Source organism: Sus scrofa, chromosome 9 (assembly GCF_054392235.1).
Source record: "Sus scrofa isolate SSC_HxYL_T2T_F1_AM1 chromosome 9, Sscrofa_HxYL_maternal_Yorkshire_Landrace_v2.0, whole genome shotgun sequence".
Lineage (NCBI taxonomy): Eukaryota > Metazoa > Chordata > Mammalia > Artiodactyla > Suidae > Sus > Sus scrofa.
Genome location: NC_139391.1, coordinates 13,206,013 through 13,223,873, shown reverse-complemented (window position 1 = coordinate 13,223,873; position 17,861 = coordinate 13,206,013). Strand labels below are relative to the sequence as shown.

Here is a 17,861-nt window from a genome sequence, read left to right as displayed (position 1 = left end):
GTACATCGGCACCCTCCGTTTATAAGCACTCTTGTGATCTAGAACCCCCCCCCAAGGTGAGGAGTAAAGGAGAATGTAGGGGACTCACCTAGCACTTGTATGTAGTAGGTCCAGTCACTTGTTGTCTCTCATTTGAACAGTGTCCACTGTTGTTTTTGGCTGTGTTTTTGTCTTTTTAGGGCATATGGAGGTTCCCAGGCCAGGAGTCTAATTGGAGCTACAGCTGCCAGCCTACACCACAGCCACAGCAATGCCAGATCCGAGCCGCATCTGCAACCTACACCATGGCTCATGGCAATGGCGGATCCTTAACCCAGTAGTGAGGCCAGGGATCGAACCTGTGTCCTCATGGATAGTAGATTCATTTCTGCTGAGCCACAATGGGAACTCCAATGTCCACTGTTTAAATCCACACAAAAGCCCTGTGAGAAAGTCCTATCATCCCCGTTTTCCTTTTCCCAATTTACATAGTGTTTTATTCAGTGACTGCTTCCTGAACTCCTGCTGGTATAAGGTACCCATCTACTCAGAGAGGATAAAGGGTGGGAGGTCCCAACCCTGGCAGGCTTGATCCTGGGAAGGAGGGAGGGGAGACAGCAAACAAGCACAGGGAGAGAAAGCAGCTGTTAAAGAAACTTAGGCCCAGAAAATTTCTAAGGAATCCTGACCCAGGACACATGGCTGAAAAGTGATAGCATCTCCTGCCAGGTGTTTTCACCCTGAATCGCTTTCCCCGCCACACTGTGCCGCTTAAACAGTGGAGCTCAAATCAGTTCATCATCCTGTGCATTAACAGTGCTGGGGGGATGGGAAAAGGGGGTTGGTTGGGACCTTTGGCAAAAATGAGATCCAGTGTGGCATCTGTGCCTTTGGAATACTTTTTTTTTTTTTTTTTAGTGATTTTTATTTTTTCCATTATAGTTGGTTGACAGTGTTCTGTCAACTTTCTACTGGAAGCAAAGTGACCAAGTCACACATACATATATACATTCTTTTCCCCACATTATCCTCCATCATGCTCCATCACAAGTGACTAGATATACTGGAATTCCCTTCATGGCTCAGCGGTTAACAAACCAACGAGCATCCGTGAGGACGCAGGTTCAATCCTTGGCCTTGCTCTGTGAGTTAAGGATCCGGCGTCACTGTGAGCTCTGGTGTAGCTCACAGACACAGCTCAGATCTAGCATGGCTGTGGCTGTGGCGTAGGCTGGCGGCTACAGCTCCGATTAGACCCCTAGCCTGGGAAGCTCCATATGCCTCAAGTGCGGCCCTAAAAAGCCACAAAAAAGGTGACTAGATATAGTTCCCAGCGCTATATAGCAGGATCTCATTGCTTATCCACTCCACATGCAATAGTCTGCATCCACTAACCCCGGACTCCCAGTCCATCCTACTCCCTCCCCCTCCCTGTTGGCAACAGACTTGGCGTATTTTGAATTGCCTTTCCCCACTGGGGGGAGAATGGGTGTTCACCTTTCATCCTTGTTTGCAAAACTCATGTCAAGATGAGATCTCGAGCACAGATGCTCCAGAGTGTTCAGAATAATTCTTTTTATATAGCTGTGTTTATAGCCATATAGTAAATGGTCCTCTTAAAGCTACACGGGGCTGTATTGTTCATTATGTGGCCACAAAGCTAATTTGTGATAGAAATATAACTGCCCCTGCATCGCTGATCCCTAATGAAGCTCCACAGCTCGGATCAGGCAGGTGTAACTGTGAGTGAGGTCACCAAGGAGTCTTTAGTTGGTCCTGGAAAAGGAAGCAGCGGATCCAGGGGAAAGGGACTTGGAGTGGAGCTGTGAGGGCTCACCTTCCTCAACTCTGCGCCCCCCGCTCCCGTAGCTGGTCTCCGATGTGACCTTGTGGGCTAAGGCCCAAGAGCTCCATGTGGTAAGGAGCCCCTGAGTCCAACAGTCTTAGGTCCAAATGCTGGCCCTGCCGTTTACTGATTATAACTTTGGGCAACTGGCTTCATCTCTGTAAGCTGTGAAAAGGAAATGACAATAGTGCCTGGCGTCTGGATTTGTATTTGGAAAATTATTGTTTGGAGCATTATTTAAGGTCGTGTAACAAGGCACTGAGCATGCTCGTCAGCCCCTGACATGGGCTCAGGTGGTGTTAACTATGCTACCAGGGTGATTAAAACACCCACTGGCGAAAGCCCTGCCTGTTGACAAAGACACCGAGAGATGGAAGCTAAGTACGCCCTTTCTGGTGTGGGGACTGTGGTGTTTCAGTCTCTAACCTGTGACTGCCTAAAACAGTGTCATGATTTCGTGATTGCCACAAGGCCAGGAATTTAAAAGATGGCTTCAGGAGTTCCCATTGTGGCTCAGCAGGTTAAGAACCCAACTAAGATCCATGAGGATGCGGGTTCGATCCCTGGCCTCGCTCCCTGGGTCAGGGATCCAGCGTTGCCATGAGTTGTGGTGCCTCAGATGCAGCTTGGATCTGGCGTTGCTGTGGTTATGGTATAGGCTGACGGCTGCAGCTCCGATTCGACCCCTAGCCTGGGAACTTCTCTATGCCGTGGGTGCAGCCCTGAAAAGCAAACATAAATAAATAAAAATAAAAATTTTAAGTAAATAAAAAATTGCTTCAGAATTACCAACTCCCCTTGCAATAGCAGTGATAGTTTGTTGAGTGCTACCTGACATACAAAGCTCATACACACACACACCCTGTAACAGCAGCCAGTGAGGCAGGGTGACAGGTGTGGTACCACCCCATCCTCCCCTGGAGGCTCAGGGAGTTGCAGGGACTCACGTAAGGCGCCCCGTGCCTGACGAAGCTGGGAATCAGAGCCCAGCCGGGGGCTTAGCCTGCTGCCCAACGCTCTGCACTGCGACCTCACAGGCCATCACTTGTGTCCCTTGGCTGTCACTTCCAGCCAGAAGCTCGTCGGAAGGCTAGTGAAAGCACGTTGATGGTGGCTGTCTCTCCCTACCATCCAGGCAACACCTGCCTGGGCTGCATCCTGGCTCTGCCCGTGCTAATAACTCTGTGATCTTAACAAGGAACTTGACTTTTCCTGGCCGCGGTTTCCTTGTCGGAAAGATGAAATGATAACCCTCAGAGGGTTGTGCGGTGATTAAGCTGTGTAACACAGGTACACACGGAGCAGTGCCTGTGGCGGGGGAGCCCTTCGTCTTTCTCCTCCCTCCCTCCCTCCCAGGGGATCTTTCACTGACTGGAAGCTCTTTGAAAAGGATGGAGTTGGCCGTCACGTTGAGCAAGAGATGCCTCATGGACCGGATGCTGCTGTAGCCGAGGCCATGTCTCTATGCTTAGGCGAGTGAAGGGGCACCGAGCTTTGTTTCAGAGGACCTGCTCCCCGCTAGCTTAATGGCTTCAGCAAGGTGCTTAACCTCCCTGACCCTCCGTTTCCTTTGAAGTAAAATTATCTGTGAGATTCTTACAAGGACTGAGTGAGAAAATACATAGAAAGTGGTGAGTACCATGGCTAGCACAACTCAGACACCCAGCAATCGTGCTGCTGTTTGTGTTTTCTGCTCCTGGCTCGGCCTGGCCAGCACAGAACCGCCCAGAGCCTTTCCCTCTGGGGCTGCAAGACTGGGAGACACATGCTAAGTGAGCCTTTCACCACCTGCGCCGACTGCGGGTGGTGGGGTTGGCAGAAAAACACCCGCGCCGTCTGGCTCTCCAAGGAAGGAGGACCGTCTCTGGCCTGAGATGCGTGTCATGCTGGTTGGCCCGGAGAGCGAGGTTTAATGAAAGCAGCTTAAACCAACATGCCCCTCGCTCAACACCCAGCCTCTAACGAGATGTGAGCTGACAAGTTTCCCAGCCCTTTGGTTGGGTCCGTGGAAACGGTGAAGTCAGATTTTATGCCAGTGTTTACTCAGGCCCCTGGGTGCTCAGCAGCATGGCTTGCCGTCTCATCTCAGAAACTCTCCTTAAATCCTGCCTCTCTGATGTGGCCTTTCTTCCTGACAAGCCTATAAGGAAGATCACTGGTTAAATAGATGCCTGTGGCCTGGAAGAGCACAGGTTATAGGTCCCATGCCCTGTCCCCAGCACACCTCTGTCCTCAACTCTGGGCCCGGTGGGACCTCGCTGCCTCCGTCTTGGGGATGGTGATTGCCACGGTGGGCATGGTGGCGGTGATGAGGAGGTCGGTGACAATGACGAAGGTGATAACGAAGGTGGCGATTGCTCCTGCTGTTGTTTTACGGACGAGAACAAGTTGGAGAGAGGAAATGAGTTGCCCAAAATAACTCAGGGCATCAGTGGCAGAGTTTGAGTTAAACCTGGGCCCTCTGGGTCCAAGCCCTCAGCTATTGCCTCAAGGCTTCTTTCCAGCCACAGGGGGTTCCTGCCTGTTAACCTGTCTTTTGTCCTGATAGGTCACAGGATGGAGCATTAATTAAAGTCATCCATTTCTTAGTACTTATCATGTACCAGGTACTGAACTAAGTGCATTTGTTTGTTTTTGTCTTTTTAGGGCCACCCATGCAGCATAGGGAGGTTCCCAAGCTAGGGGTCAAATCAGAGCTACAGCTGTCCTTAACCCACTGAGTGAGGCCAGGGATCGAACCCGAAACCTCATGGATAGTAGCTGGCTTCGTTACTGCTAAGCCACAATGGGAACTCCTGAACTGAGCTTTTTAACCATTATCTTATTTAAGGTTCCTAAGAATCCTGTGAAGAAAGTGTTATTAGTTCTGTTTTCTAGAGCAAACCGAAGCTCAGAACTCGGTTAAATTCCTTGCCAGCATCCCCCCCATTAGTAAGTGGCACAGGACAAATTCAACCCACACCTGGCTCCGAGGCCTCTCCTGAGCTCTCTGGTGTACTGACCAATATATTACAGATGCGCCTCTCCCTTGCCAAACTGTGAACCCCACGAAGTCAGGGTCTATCCTTCTCCCTAGGGCAGGGCTTCACACCTATTAAGTTCCAGGGTTATTACTAAAATGACTTATCCAGGAAGTTGTCAAAGAGGAGCGAGGCGGGCTACAGCTACAGGCTCTGCTCCAGAAGATCCCAGCACACTACCAGCCAAGCAGTCTAATTCCTCCTTTTAAGACTCTCCCCCCACCCAACCCCCGCCGTTCCCACCCCCTCTGCCTCACCCCCACACACCCATAACACTCAGCAAGGCCACATCCAGGTCCCTAGGGCCCTTCTCTCACTTTCCAGACCTAGCTCATGTTCATTTCATGCACAGTGCCAGCCAGCCAGAGCCCCTCCTGGACAAGAGCTGGCATCATTTCCTCTCCTTCAAGCCATCTTCCCCAGGGCACAGCCCTGCTGGGCTGGATGCCTCAGCAGTTTTTGCATAAAGGGCCCCCCGCCCTCTGCACAGCCCTGCTGAGCCAAGGACTCTCCGCTACCCACACCCCCGACAAGTGCTTTAGTTGGCTTTTCATCCTCTTGGCTCAGAGCCCCCTTAGCAAAGGGGAGGCATTTAACCTCTTTAAGATGGTCCTTAAAATTGGAAAAGCCTACCTTGCTCTCAGAGCCTAATGACTTCCAAAGACGCTTTGGGGCTCCAGGGCATTTTCCAGAACACCATTTGAGATGCTGTCCTTTAAACCCACTGTTTACCCCTTCACTGGCTGTCCCCTCAGGTCTCCCTCCCCCGCCCAGTCATCTCTGTCCTCAGCCTCATAAATTCATTCCTCATTTCCACTGCTCTGCGAGCTCTCTCCAGTCTTGTCTTCCATAAATGACTTTTATTTGAGAGGGCCTTCTCACCACATTTTATTCCTTTGGGTTGCTGGCTCATAGAAGCGGTGCGTGGCAGAGTCTGAGTGTAAAGTGCTCATGCTGGTGGTTTATGACTCTTCGCCTTTCGTTGCAACTGAGTTTCATGGGATAGCAGGTGGAGATCTTTTAGAGATTCAGTGGTCCGGATTTGGCGGTAGCATGTGTAGTCAGAAAGAACTGCAGTGGACTTGGAGTGGCACCAAGCTAAATTTTTAAGACAGAACTTATCCAAAGAATATGGCTAATGATACCCGCCTTGCAGGGCTGTTTTTCAGATTAGCTTTACTATGTATGTATAAGATGCCTGGCATGGTGGCTGGCCCACAGTAAGTACTCAATAAAGTATTAATGTATATTTTTAGAATGCATGGTTAAATCTAAATTAGCCAAACAGTGCTTACATTCTAACAAATTTAAGTTTGAGGGCAGTTTATATGGTGGAAGTTTGGAACCAGACCTGGCTTTGAGTCTGTGTGACTTTGAAACAACTCGCTTTCTCTCTCAGAGGCTTGATTTCCTTGGCGTTTCTCAGACTTGTTACCTGCTGCTTCCCCCAGCCCCCTGACTCTGGTCCCGGGGTCTCAATGAAGAGTCACTGATGAGTTGGCACATATATCCCCAAACACTAACACAAGGGCCCCACAGCACTGGCCTCGGCCTCTGCTCAGGGTATCCCAAGCTCCTTTGCAGACAGTAGCATAGCCTCCGCAGAGAGCACACCCCGGAACAGCTCCGGACGTGCACCCACTGCTGACAGGCGCACACGTCCCCTCCATTCACCCACGAGCCTTCCTGGCCTCCCCGTGTGCCAGCCTGGTCCAGGCACCGCAGATCAGCACGCCTCAGGCCATTTGGAAGCGACATTTAGTAGTGGTGCAGCCTCTTAAGACCCCTGATTGCCATGTGTACGTGGGATTGGGGGCCCAAGGGCAGACCGTCTTCTCCAGGATGCAAATGTGGGAACCAAACTGAGAGGAGGCTGAAAGGGGGTTCCTGGAGGCAAGGGCAGGAAGGGCCATCCAGGCAGAGGGAACAGCATGTGCAGAAGTAGAGAGCAGTCTTCCTCAGTCGGCCTGGAGAGTAGGAGCCAAGGGGGTGGGTGACGAAATCAGGCCAGTAAGGTAGGCAGGGCCCCAGTCATGGAGCCCGCTGAGTATCTTGCGGAAAAATCTTAGAGTAAAATGTTTTTCAATGCGCATTGAAAATTTCCCTTTCAGACTCCATGCCAGGGCTCATTTTTAACTCGCTCCATGCAACCTGGCCTAGGTCCTACCTCGACTTAGGGGAACCTTCTAGAATTCAAACTCAGATCCTCTGAGCTTCTGATTTCTTCTCTACTACTCTCCTCCCCTGCCAAAAAGAAAAGCAAATCACAAAGCACAATTAATAATAATAATGGCCAGATGGATATGGAACAGAAAGCCTCTGTTATCAAATTAAGTCCCGGTTGACAGTAAAATAAGTACAATGCTTTAAAAAAAAAATAAGCTGAAAGTAGCAACAGGGTTTTAAAAAATTAAAGCTCTAAACATAGCAGTTGCATTCGTTCTAAATTTTGAAAAGGGTAATTCAATTTTACTTACGAGGCAAAATATAATTACATTTAGATTTGAGGGAACAGAACTTAATTCTTATTAATGACAGAAAGACTGAGTGAGATGCTTTAATGCCAGAGAAATTGTCTTCTGTTCATGGATGGGAGAGAAAATTAGATTCAGCGCTGAGCATTCTCCCCTGTTACAAGTCTCATTTGTGTAGCCGGAATTGTTCCCTCTCTGAGAAGCATCAGCTTCTCAGCCCAGAAAGCACAGTGCTGACATCCAATTAAACATCAAAAGGAAAACTATCAGACTGGGCTATTTTGGTATAGGTGTGTTATGGGAGGGGAAACTGGAGGTTAGAATTTCACCCAAGGAATCATATCCATTGAGTCTTGACATTTCCTGTGCCCCTTCCCAGCGGCAAGCGACAGCCTGGCATCAAAGTTCAGAATAATAAATATCCCAGAGACTGACAATGAAGCAGAAAAAGAAGAGCTTGTGTTGGAAGGAGACAGGGAAGAGTCCCCCCGACCCTGCCCCCCAGTTGCCTGGGAAGCGGTGTAGAGGTGTAGACACAGTGAGATGGTGCGTTCCTAACATTTAATCAAAGACTGAGAAATTGGGCCCAAACAGGCGTACTTCTAAATGCTGCCAGAGTTAAAGGTTGATAAACCCCGAGCTGGCAGCTTTGTAATTTAGTAGAATTTCCCCTGACAGCCCTGGAACATTTTCTATCACAATTGGAGCTCTTCAGTATGCAAATATAAGCCCTCCTGAAATCAGGCTTCAGAATCAGGTTTCTATTTCGATGCCCAAGCTGTTATCTTGTACAAAAATCTCCGGTTGTCTTCCTGAATCAAACTGCTGGTACGATCACGTGTCATTTTTGAATAATAACTACTCACAGAATGGAAATTTTATTTACATTGTACAGAGCTCCTTCATGTATGTGCTTCATGATTTCTTTAAACAACAAATACACAAGCCCCGGACAATGCAGGTGGTGTTAATTCTCAGGAAACCAGGACTTGGGGAGCTTGAGCGACTTTTCCAAAGACACTCTAGGAAAACAGGGATTCAAATCCAGCCTTCCCTGACCTCAGAGCCCACGCTTATCTCCTGTGTAACTCTGCCATTGGCTCTTAAGGTTTACACTGGTGTACTATCTGTCCATGAATCAGGTATCAGGCTTATAAGGTACAGCTTCCTTCGATGACACAGCCAGGAAACGTGTAAATGGGATCGGACCATGGTGGACTTGGCAGTTCTACAAGCATTCAAGGAAGAGAGCCATTGCTCTCAGCTGGGGTTAACAGGGTGGCTTCTTGGAGGAAGTGGGATTTAAGGTGGGTGATGGAGGTTGGATTTGAGTTGACAGAGCTGGAAGGTGGAGGCAGGCTCCTTGCAGCAGCCCGTTGTGGAAGTCAGAGATTTGCTGTAGGAACAGGTACGTAGATGAGGCAGATCACGGCATTCTCCAGGAAAGAGCGTAGTTTGGAGTAGCTGAGCTTAGGATGTCTGTGGCAGTCTTAGGATATTTGTGGCAGTCGTGAGAGGGAGAAGCAATGAAGGAAGTTAACAGGTATCATGATTGGCCTTGAAAGAGTTTAGGTGTTTTGTTTTGTTTTTTGTCTTCTCATAGATACTAGTTGAATTTGTTACTGCTGGGCCACAATAGTAACTCCAGGAATTTAGGTTTTATCTGTCGGTGGAAGCCGCTGAAAAGTTTCAGGCAGAGCTGTGACATGGTCTGGTTTGGTTTTATGAAGCTTGCTCTAGTATTGACGTGCAGTCTGAAGTCCTGGGGGACCTTCAAGGGGGCAGGGTCCAGGAAGGAGTTAGACAGATGAGCACATGACTGGGTGGAGAGAAGGACCTGTCACAGAAAGGACATCAGAGCTGTAGATCTGAACATTGGCTGTCTCTTCACTTCCCCCATTTGGGCCCTTTCAGTAGGGTATTGTCCCAGCCCTGGCCAAAAATACACACCCCAGTCACCTTTTTGGCCTCTCTGCTCACAAGTCCTGGCTTGGTTTGTTATCCTTCTGCAAAGTCAGAACCTGTTTGGAGGCTCCCCCCCGCCCCATGCTAGCTTTGAACTCCTTTAATCAGGAAGCCAGATACCCTCCAATTAAGACAAATAGCAGCGGCTTACCACTTCCTGTGATAGGTGCTTCATAACGCTTGAAATTCTAGTCCTGGGGCCCTCGATGGGGAGACCACTCTGCACCAACATACTGGAATCCGCTTTTCTGCTTGGTTTGAAAGCCTTCCAAGCTGCTTGAGTGAGGTGAAAGGCCCCGTGGTTTCCGAGGCTCATTAGCTTCCTGCCGTTTAGATCTGGGGGACCGAGGCATGGCTTGGAGCAGCTCTGACTCTCCGGTGAGAGGGATGGAAGTGCAGAAGCACAGGGGGGTGACTTGGGTCTGGCCTCAAGGTCAAAAGGATACTAATTACTGTAAAGAAGTCGGATGCTCCTTTCCTGTACCTCCCTCCCTTCTGGCTTCTGCCTGAACCCTGCGCTGAGATTAAAAAGCCATCTGCCCAATTTAGTGAGAGAGGGAGGGACAGAGAGTAGATACTGTCTTCCAACCAAATTATTCAAAATAGAGGGAAATCTGGCCTGTGGGAGAGAAAGGTGACTTGTAGTTGCTTCCTGTGTGCCAGGCGTGGCAGCCAGCTCTGCCCTCCTTTCTACAGCAGGTAGACTTGAGCTCCTTGAGGACATGGGTAGCATGATACGATCTGAGTCCCCAGCCTCGAGGGAGAGCTGGAACATGCGGGTAATCAATGTATTTTTATTTTTATTTTATTTTATTCTATTTTTGTCTTTTTGCTATTTCTTTGGGGCCGCTCCCACGGCATATGGAGGTTCCCAGGCTAGGGGTCGAATCGGAGCTGTAGCCACCGGCCTACACCAGAGCCACAGCAACGCGGGATCCGAGCCGCGTCTGCAACCTACACCACAGCTCACGGCAACGCCGGATCCTTAACCCACTGAGCAAGGGCAGGGACCGAACCCGCAACCTCATGGTTCCTAGTCGGATTCGTTAACCACTGCGCCACGACGGGAACTCCCAATGTATTTTTAAATCGGTTTTAAGATTCCCGTAGCGTAGGATCACGACCACCATTTTATAAATGACAACGATAAGGCTCAGATATGAGTGACAGTTGTTTCCCAGCGCCGGGACATTGCAGAGCAGGCTTTTTAAACCCAACTTGCCTAAATCCAAGCCTCCGCCCTGGACAAAAATCATAGCACCTTGAATAATCACATGGAGAGTCAGAGCCCTGGACTCTGGCAGAACATGGCTGCATCAGAGATACCTTTCCTGGGTGAGACTCACTCTGGACTGTAAGCTGATGATGGCAGGACTCCGGAGGGAACACAGGTAGACCAATAAGCTGGTAAAGAAAGGTTTGCATCAAGTGCTTTGGAAAGGTAGCAGGTATGAGGAGCCCCTTTCTGTTGGGGCTCTGGAGGGAGGCTTCAAGGAGGGGGTGGCATTGCAGGCAGAGTTCAGCCTGTCAAAACTGGAGTAAAGGAGAAGCTAGACCATGGCAACGGCCTGCGCAGGGGCACAGAGGAGGGGCCAACATGGAGCGAACCCCCCCTTTGGGCCATTTGTCTCGCTGGACCCTTACAAAACTACTTCCTAAGGCAGCCGTCAAGCTCTTGCTAAAACGCTGACATCACAGTGCAGCCAAGGACAAGGATTTCCTCTCTTGAGCCTGGGTTTCCCTGTCTGCAGGCTGGCTAGAGAATCCCCCAATTCTCTGAAGGCTGGTGCCTTCTCGTGCTCCAATCACAAACACGCTCTTCTAAGTTTTCCTCCTCTTTTTCTCTCTTACCCCTAAACCCACCTGAAGGAGATCCCTTGGCCAGGTCCAGGGCACTCCCTGCCCAGCGTCAGCTCTCTCCTGGCTCGCCCTCCTTCTCCCTCGTTTCCTTCATCCCCCTGCTCCTTCCCCCCAGCTGCTTTCCATCACCGCCCGGCTCCCTGCCTCGGTGCCTTTCCTCCACGTCCACCTTGCAAAACCAGGATCATTCCAACACGCACCCTCTCCGATCTTACCACCGGGTCTCTGAGCACCGTAAGCCAAATCACGTCATGCTCACGACTTCAGCCTCTCCTGGCCCCTTCCAGGTGCAGTTCCTTTTGTACTTTCTGAGTTCTTGGGCTCAGTCCCCAAGGGGCCCTCTCGGATGTCCACAGCGGTCCACAAGCATCCTGCTAGGCGGAGAGTCCTACCTCACTGAGAGTGCTGAGGCCATGAATTAAGTGCTTTCTCATTATCCTGGCCTGTCCCTTACACGGGTCTCTGCCACACACCTCTCCCCAGGGGGTGAGGAGCCCAGGAATCGACCTTCCCATTAGCCTCCAGATCCAATCCTCTCCAGCTTTTGAAGGCTCTCCCCAGTACCTTTAAATCCTCCCTTCTCCCCTAGCTTTCTTAGCACACAAACATAAAATAGTTGCCATATAGTGAGTGTTTACTCTGTAACAGGTACACATGATGTAAGACTCATGACATGATGTTCATTTAAACCTCACCTGAACCTCAGATGTTGGTGTCTCTATCCTATTTTGCAGATGAGGAAGGTGAGGCACAGAAAGATGAAGTAACTTGCCCAAGTCACACGGATGGATGGATGGATGGATGGATGGATGGATGGATGGACAGTTAGATGGCCTGTTGACTGAATAGTTGGTTGGGTGGTTGGGTAGATGGACAGGTGGATGAGCCGATGGATAGGCAGACGGATGGATGGAGGATAAACAGACAGATAACAGATAAACAAAAAGGAAATGTACCTCACATGATAATCATTGGGTCAGAGTGATAAAGGAGACTCAGATTCTGATTTCAGAGATTCTCTAAGTCTAGCTGGGGTGATGAGCTAATACATAATTAGTAAGGAAATACGTCCAATTACATCTGAAGGTTTACCTAAACCTGATCCCACAGTTCACAGACCAAAGAGCCGTGTTAATCGTAGTCACCTTTCGTTCTAGCTAAGTACCTTCGAGCCAGTCACTTAATCTCTCCTGTTTCCTCAGTGACGGTAAGGAAGTAAAAATGTAACTGCAGGGATGTTGGGAGGGTTTAATGAGATAACATTGGTGTGCCACCAGCAATGGTTCTACAGTTTCTCCTTGTTTTTTGCCTCAACTGCCGTTAGTGTGGCTTGGACGTCAAGTGTCCAAGGATCTCATGAGAAATTCCCCAAGGAATTTTGAAGGACCAGGATTTCAGAAAATTTCCCCAAACCGCGCACTAATTCAGATGAGCTAGTGAGGAAACAGAAAAGCCTAATGGACATCACTTAAAATTATTTAGCCCTCATTAAAATTTCTTGCAGTCGCTCTAAGAACCTCAGGTCCTGGGCAGAATAGAACAGTTTTGCCTGTTATCCATTTTAGTGCTAAATACAGACTTATTAAAGGGCTTCCCAGGAGGTCACGTGGGGCTAAGGCTCTGCTTTCACATCCCTGGAATGTTAAACCAGCCTCACCTGCATCTGTTCCTTGCTCAGCAGGAAACCACACAGATATCTGGGTAGGAGTCCCCTCCATCCCCAACTTGTGTCAATTCTGAGCATCTTTCCAAGTCAAAGAAACTATGGGAAAATTATATGTAAGTCTCTCTCTTTAGGGGAAAGGCACAGCTTCCCTTACCAGCGATTTTAATGAACAGGATTCCAAAGTAAGTCCAGACAAATTAAAATGTAGCTGTAATAGGCCCCAGGCTTTATCCAGGTTCATATGGGGATTAACATTTAATGAGAGGAGCCAGGGGCAGCTCTTTCCCTCAGGTACACACATACCTTGGAGTGCAACTAACCAATCCCCCAACCATAGGGTTTTTTTCCCTACTCTTTTCACTTCATCCTGTGTCCACCTGCCTGCAAGACTTCGGAAGGAAACGGGTGTGATGGAAGGCATTGGTGTGCAGAAAGATGTGTGCGAGGGTGTAAGGACTGAGACACTTTGAAATTATGAGTTTTCAGTCAGAGATTGGAGAAGATGAGTTCCTCAGAAGGTTGGGCATGGGGGGTTGGGGGCTGAGCCCCTGTGTGAATATATTTAAGCAAATGAATTTCGTACAATATGGCGCTGAGATAGAGTTGAGCCAACTGACATAACACCTCTTCCATGAGGCTTTTTTTTTTTTTTTTTTAACCTCATCTGTTCCTTCAACAAGTATTTGAAGGATCCTGCTGTGCCAGACCTGGTGCCTGCTGCCTGGGAGCCAAGGTGAATGAAAGCTAGAGCCTGCTGTCGGGTAGACTTCCAGGCTAGAGAGAAGACAATAGGATCCCGTGAGGCAGGGCAGAGGAAGGGTGGGGAGGGGAGCTGCTGTGGGTGTGGCTACCCCCCCAGGAGAAGAGCTCCGGTGTCCTTGCACCTAACCTGGTTCATCTCCAAGCCCTGTACAGTTGGCTCAAGAACGTTACAGACTTGGAGTGGTAAAACATGGTTGGGGATTTTCACCTGACTTCAAGAGGAAGCCAAAGCTGCAAAGACCAGTGACTCCTAACTGCATTTTGATGATCTTGGCTGGTGGTGCCATGCTCGGTAACTGGAGAGAAAGCATCGTACCCACATTTTGAGGCTGCAATTACAAAACGTTTTGCAGAGCTCCTGCTGTGGAACCATGGGATCGGTGACCTCTCTGGAGCACGGGGACACAGGTTCGATCCCTGGCCCAGCACAGTGGGTTAAGGATCCAGCCTTGGCAGCATAGGTCACCACACCGGATCCTGAAACCCATGGTGCCAGGCTCAGATCTGATCCCTGGCCCAGGAGCTCCACATGCCATGCGGTGGCCAAAAAAAGAAAAATAAAAAATCTTTTGCTCTGCAAGAGCTGTTCCTCTGGAGGTGACCAGGAGCTGTGCTGGTACAGGAGGTCTTAGGTCCCATCATCGTTGAGCTGTGTCCAGAGCACACCTTACAGAACACAGTGTGCGGAGACCCTTGCACAGTTCCCCTTTCCTTCAGTTGTCACCGTTATCACTGTCCTCCTTTTGAGGGAAGCCGCATGGTCCTGAGAGATTAAGTAGTTCTCGCCAGGACTCCACAAGGACCCAAGGAAAGCGGGGAGTCAGAAGCTGAGCCCAAGTCTACTCTGTGGAGTGTGTACTCCCTAGCATTTCAGAGGATTCCTCCAGACCCCGACCCTCCACCGCTCGGTCAGAAAGCACCAGTGTTCACCGGGTGACCGTCCCCTGGCCTTTCGCAAAGGGTCACTTGTATCAGGTGTGTTGCCTAAGTCAGCGTTCACGTCTGATCTTCTGCGTTGTCTGATACACTTGCCTCCTCTCCTTTCTCATAAGAATATGTGTGCGCACAACTTATCGTACCCTGACCAGGCGCCAGGCTCATCTTAACATGTTTAATTCAGGAAGGTTACATCCCCCCGCCACGCGAGAAGGTCACCCCTTGAGGTCCAGGAAAGGACCACGTCTGTCCTCATCAGCATGGCATCCCCAGGGCCCGCTGTAGGATTTGCCCACAGTGAGAGCTCAAGAACTGAAGCAAGAGAGAGTAAGTCCTCCCGCGACTCTGCAGCCGTCAGCATCGTTCCGAGTTACAATCGCGGAAACTTAAGGGGTAGAGAGGAGCCCTGACCCAGATTTCACACAATCCCACTTACGTGACGCAAAGGGCGCACGAGCTGTCAAAGCACGTTCTTGAGCGTCCTCCTGTTTGGTTCTCGCCAGCCACGCTGGGACGTTATATCTGCTTTAATGTCAAAGCGGAATCGGAGAAGGAAAATAGAGCAGCTCCTTTTATTTCAAGGACAAAAAGCAAAACAAAACTGAGGCCTATAAAACACGTGAACATTGGGGCCTATAACTCGAGGCCAGATGACAAAGTAGCATCTCGGGTTTCTCCTCCCAGAGGGTCCCCTCAGCTTGGGCAGGGAGACCCTCTGCAGGGGAGAGGTGCAGGCTGACAGGTGGCGTTCCCATCAGTCAGCACCCCGTAAACATCAAGGTCGCCCTGTCAGGCCCCGTCCATTAAAATGTGTCAGAACTCACAACCCAGCTTGTAAAGGGCTGATGGAAGGCTGCCCAGCCACCAGGTTGCTTGAGCTTCATGCCACGAGAGCACGGCTGGTGTAAACTGGGGAGGAAATGGGGTGTTGGGAGGGACAGCCCCCCAGTGTCCAGTGCAGGAAAGTGAGCCGGGGTGTCTGGGAAACTCTGAGGAGCATCTCATTTCCCATCACACGCAGCCCGGGTCTGGCCGGAAGGCACCAAGGGGAAGCACCGGGGCCCCGAACGGGAAGATCTGATGGAAGAGCCTGGAGGTTCCTCGAAGGAGAGCCTGCCCCTGTCCCGTCTGAGCCTCCGTCTCCTTACCTGGAAAAAGCCTGACGTGCAGCCTGGCTCTGAGGATCGTCCAAATGAGAGCCAAACGCCAGAGGAACCTGCGACCTTGTCACATTCCCCCTGTGCCGTCTCGGCCTCAGTAGCCTCCCCGCCAAGGAGGAAAGTACCCAGCGAGTTCATGCAGCATCCTTGTGATAGTTCCGTGAGAAATTGTATGTGAACAGTGCTTTGTCAAGTGTAAAACCTGCTATAAGTGTTAAGTTATTAAGCCAAAAATGGCTTTTCCACACATTACCTCATTTGATCTAACGCGCCCCCCCCCCCAGAAAGATGGGTGCAGTGGGAATTATTATCTTCACTTTACAGAAGTGGAAATCGAGATTCAGTGAATTACCTAACTTGCGCCTTAAAGATTACCCAGCCAGGAAGTGACAAAGCCAAGAGTTGGTCCCAAATCTGTCTGTTCCTAAATCCACGGTTCTTTATTCATTGCACACACACAAAAAGGTGCCAAAGTAACAGCCGTAGAGGATTTGGACGGTCTTGGGAAGCGATTTGCTTTGTCCGGGCTGGGATGTCCTGGAGGGCAGAGGCCATGTCTCACTGCCCTCTCTATCCCTAGCACCTGGCACAGCCTGGCACAGAGCAGGCATGCACGGGCTATTACTGGAAAATAAAGGAATCGGGATGAACTGTGTAGCAGGGCTGTGGAGCCTCCGACGTGGCTCTGCGTTTTACCGAGGAAGGAAATGAAGCTCAGGGCCATTGAACAGGTTGCCTGAGGTCCCACAGCTGGCGGAGCCGAGGTTTGGAGTCCCTCTTTCACGCACACCGCCTCCAGGTTGGTTGGTAGAGGAGTGAGCCACCCGTGAGCGTTCGCGTTGGTGGGGACCTGCAATGAGACCAGCGAGCGCTGGGGAAGGCCTGCCTCTTCTGAACTCCAAGTGCCCTGCAGCCTGAAAATACCAAGGCTTTGGCCGGGCAGCCCGCCCCCCCTCTCCTGGCTCACACCTCAGTGAATAGACATGCTGGTCTCTGTTTACTTTCACACCATAAATGGCCACCTGGGAACAGTGCTGAGGAATGCTGAGCTTCCCGCTGGGCAGGTGCACAGGGGAAAGGGCCAGGCAGCCCTGTGCACAGGCCCCACCTCCGGAGTCACCCGGGTTGTCGCCCCGGCAACGCTGTGTGGAAGGGAAGGAAATTTCAGACTCAGGACTTAGCGAGGCCCGGGGACCTGAGACTGCTGTTCTTCCTCTTGAGAAAAGCCGAAGGAGCTGCCCCTGTGCACATGAAGGGAAGGAAGCCTGGAGGACATCTGGAGAAAACCCGTTCCTGGTGAGCTGCTGGGTGTCATACACTCGCTGCTCAGCCCCACCCTCACTTGGGAAGAGGTTGCCCAAGGCCCCTCAGCAGAGATAAGCAGATAGGCCTGGACTGACCTCAGCAAAGCTGAGTCAGGAGTACCTGCATTATTTAAATTCTTAGCCACTGTAGCCCCGGGCACATAGGGATTTATCCACCATCCAGCAAACATTAATTGAGGGTCTGTTCTGTGCCAAGATCTGTGCTGGGTACCAGCTGTAGAGGTGGTCGGAAGAATTCATCCAGCCTCAGGGTGTTCCTAGTCTGACAGTGAGAGACACACATACAAAAGAGCAGGCTACCATGTCACATGGAAAGACAATGAGCAAGAAACGTCATCAGAATGAATCGTGGGAGACTTCTCAGAGGAGGAGGGACAGCCCAGCTGAACCTTGGGGATAGATTATGAGGTGTAACATGGGGGATGCTCATACACTCCCACAGTCTTAGATGCCATCTCTGATACCCAGAGAGGACAAGTGACCTTCCCAAGGTCACACAGCAGATCAATGGCTGAGCAGACTTGGACCTCGCAAACCTGGTCCTTGGACACCTGGTGTAAAATGCACTGTCCTGAGGAATCTTTGCATCAGGGATCTTTGCCACGCCCCTTTCTATCGTCCACTTCACTGTGTGCTCCCATGGCCCCGATGGCCGTGCTATGAGGCCGCATCACCAGCCACGTCAAGGAACCTGCCCAGGGTCACACAGCTTCTGCTCCAGAGCCTGACATAGAAGCCAGGTCCCCCGGCTCCAGGTCAGGGCTCTTTCCATACATTTTGCCGTGGCCTCTCTCACCCCTTGGTGGCTGAGAAACCCAGCATGGTGCAGAACCTCCCTTTCCAGGTAGTTTATTTGACAAGATGATGA

The 17,861-nt window shown here is 50.5% G+C and overlaps 1 protein-coding gene across 50 annotated transcripts in view; it reads left to right on the top strand.

Annotated features, from left to right (window-relative positions):
* Positions 1 to 17,861, top strand: part of TENM4 (teneurin transmembrane protein 4) — a 2,941,714-nt gene that overhangs the window by 2,791,464 nt on the left and 132,389 nt on the right. The gene's annotated exons all lie outside the window — the stretch shown is intronic.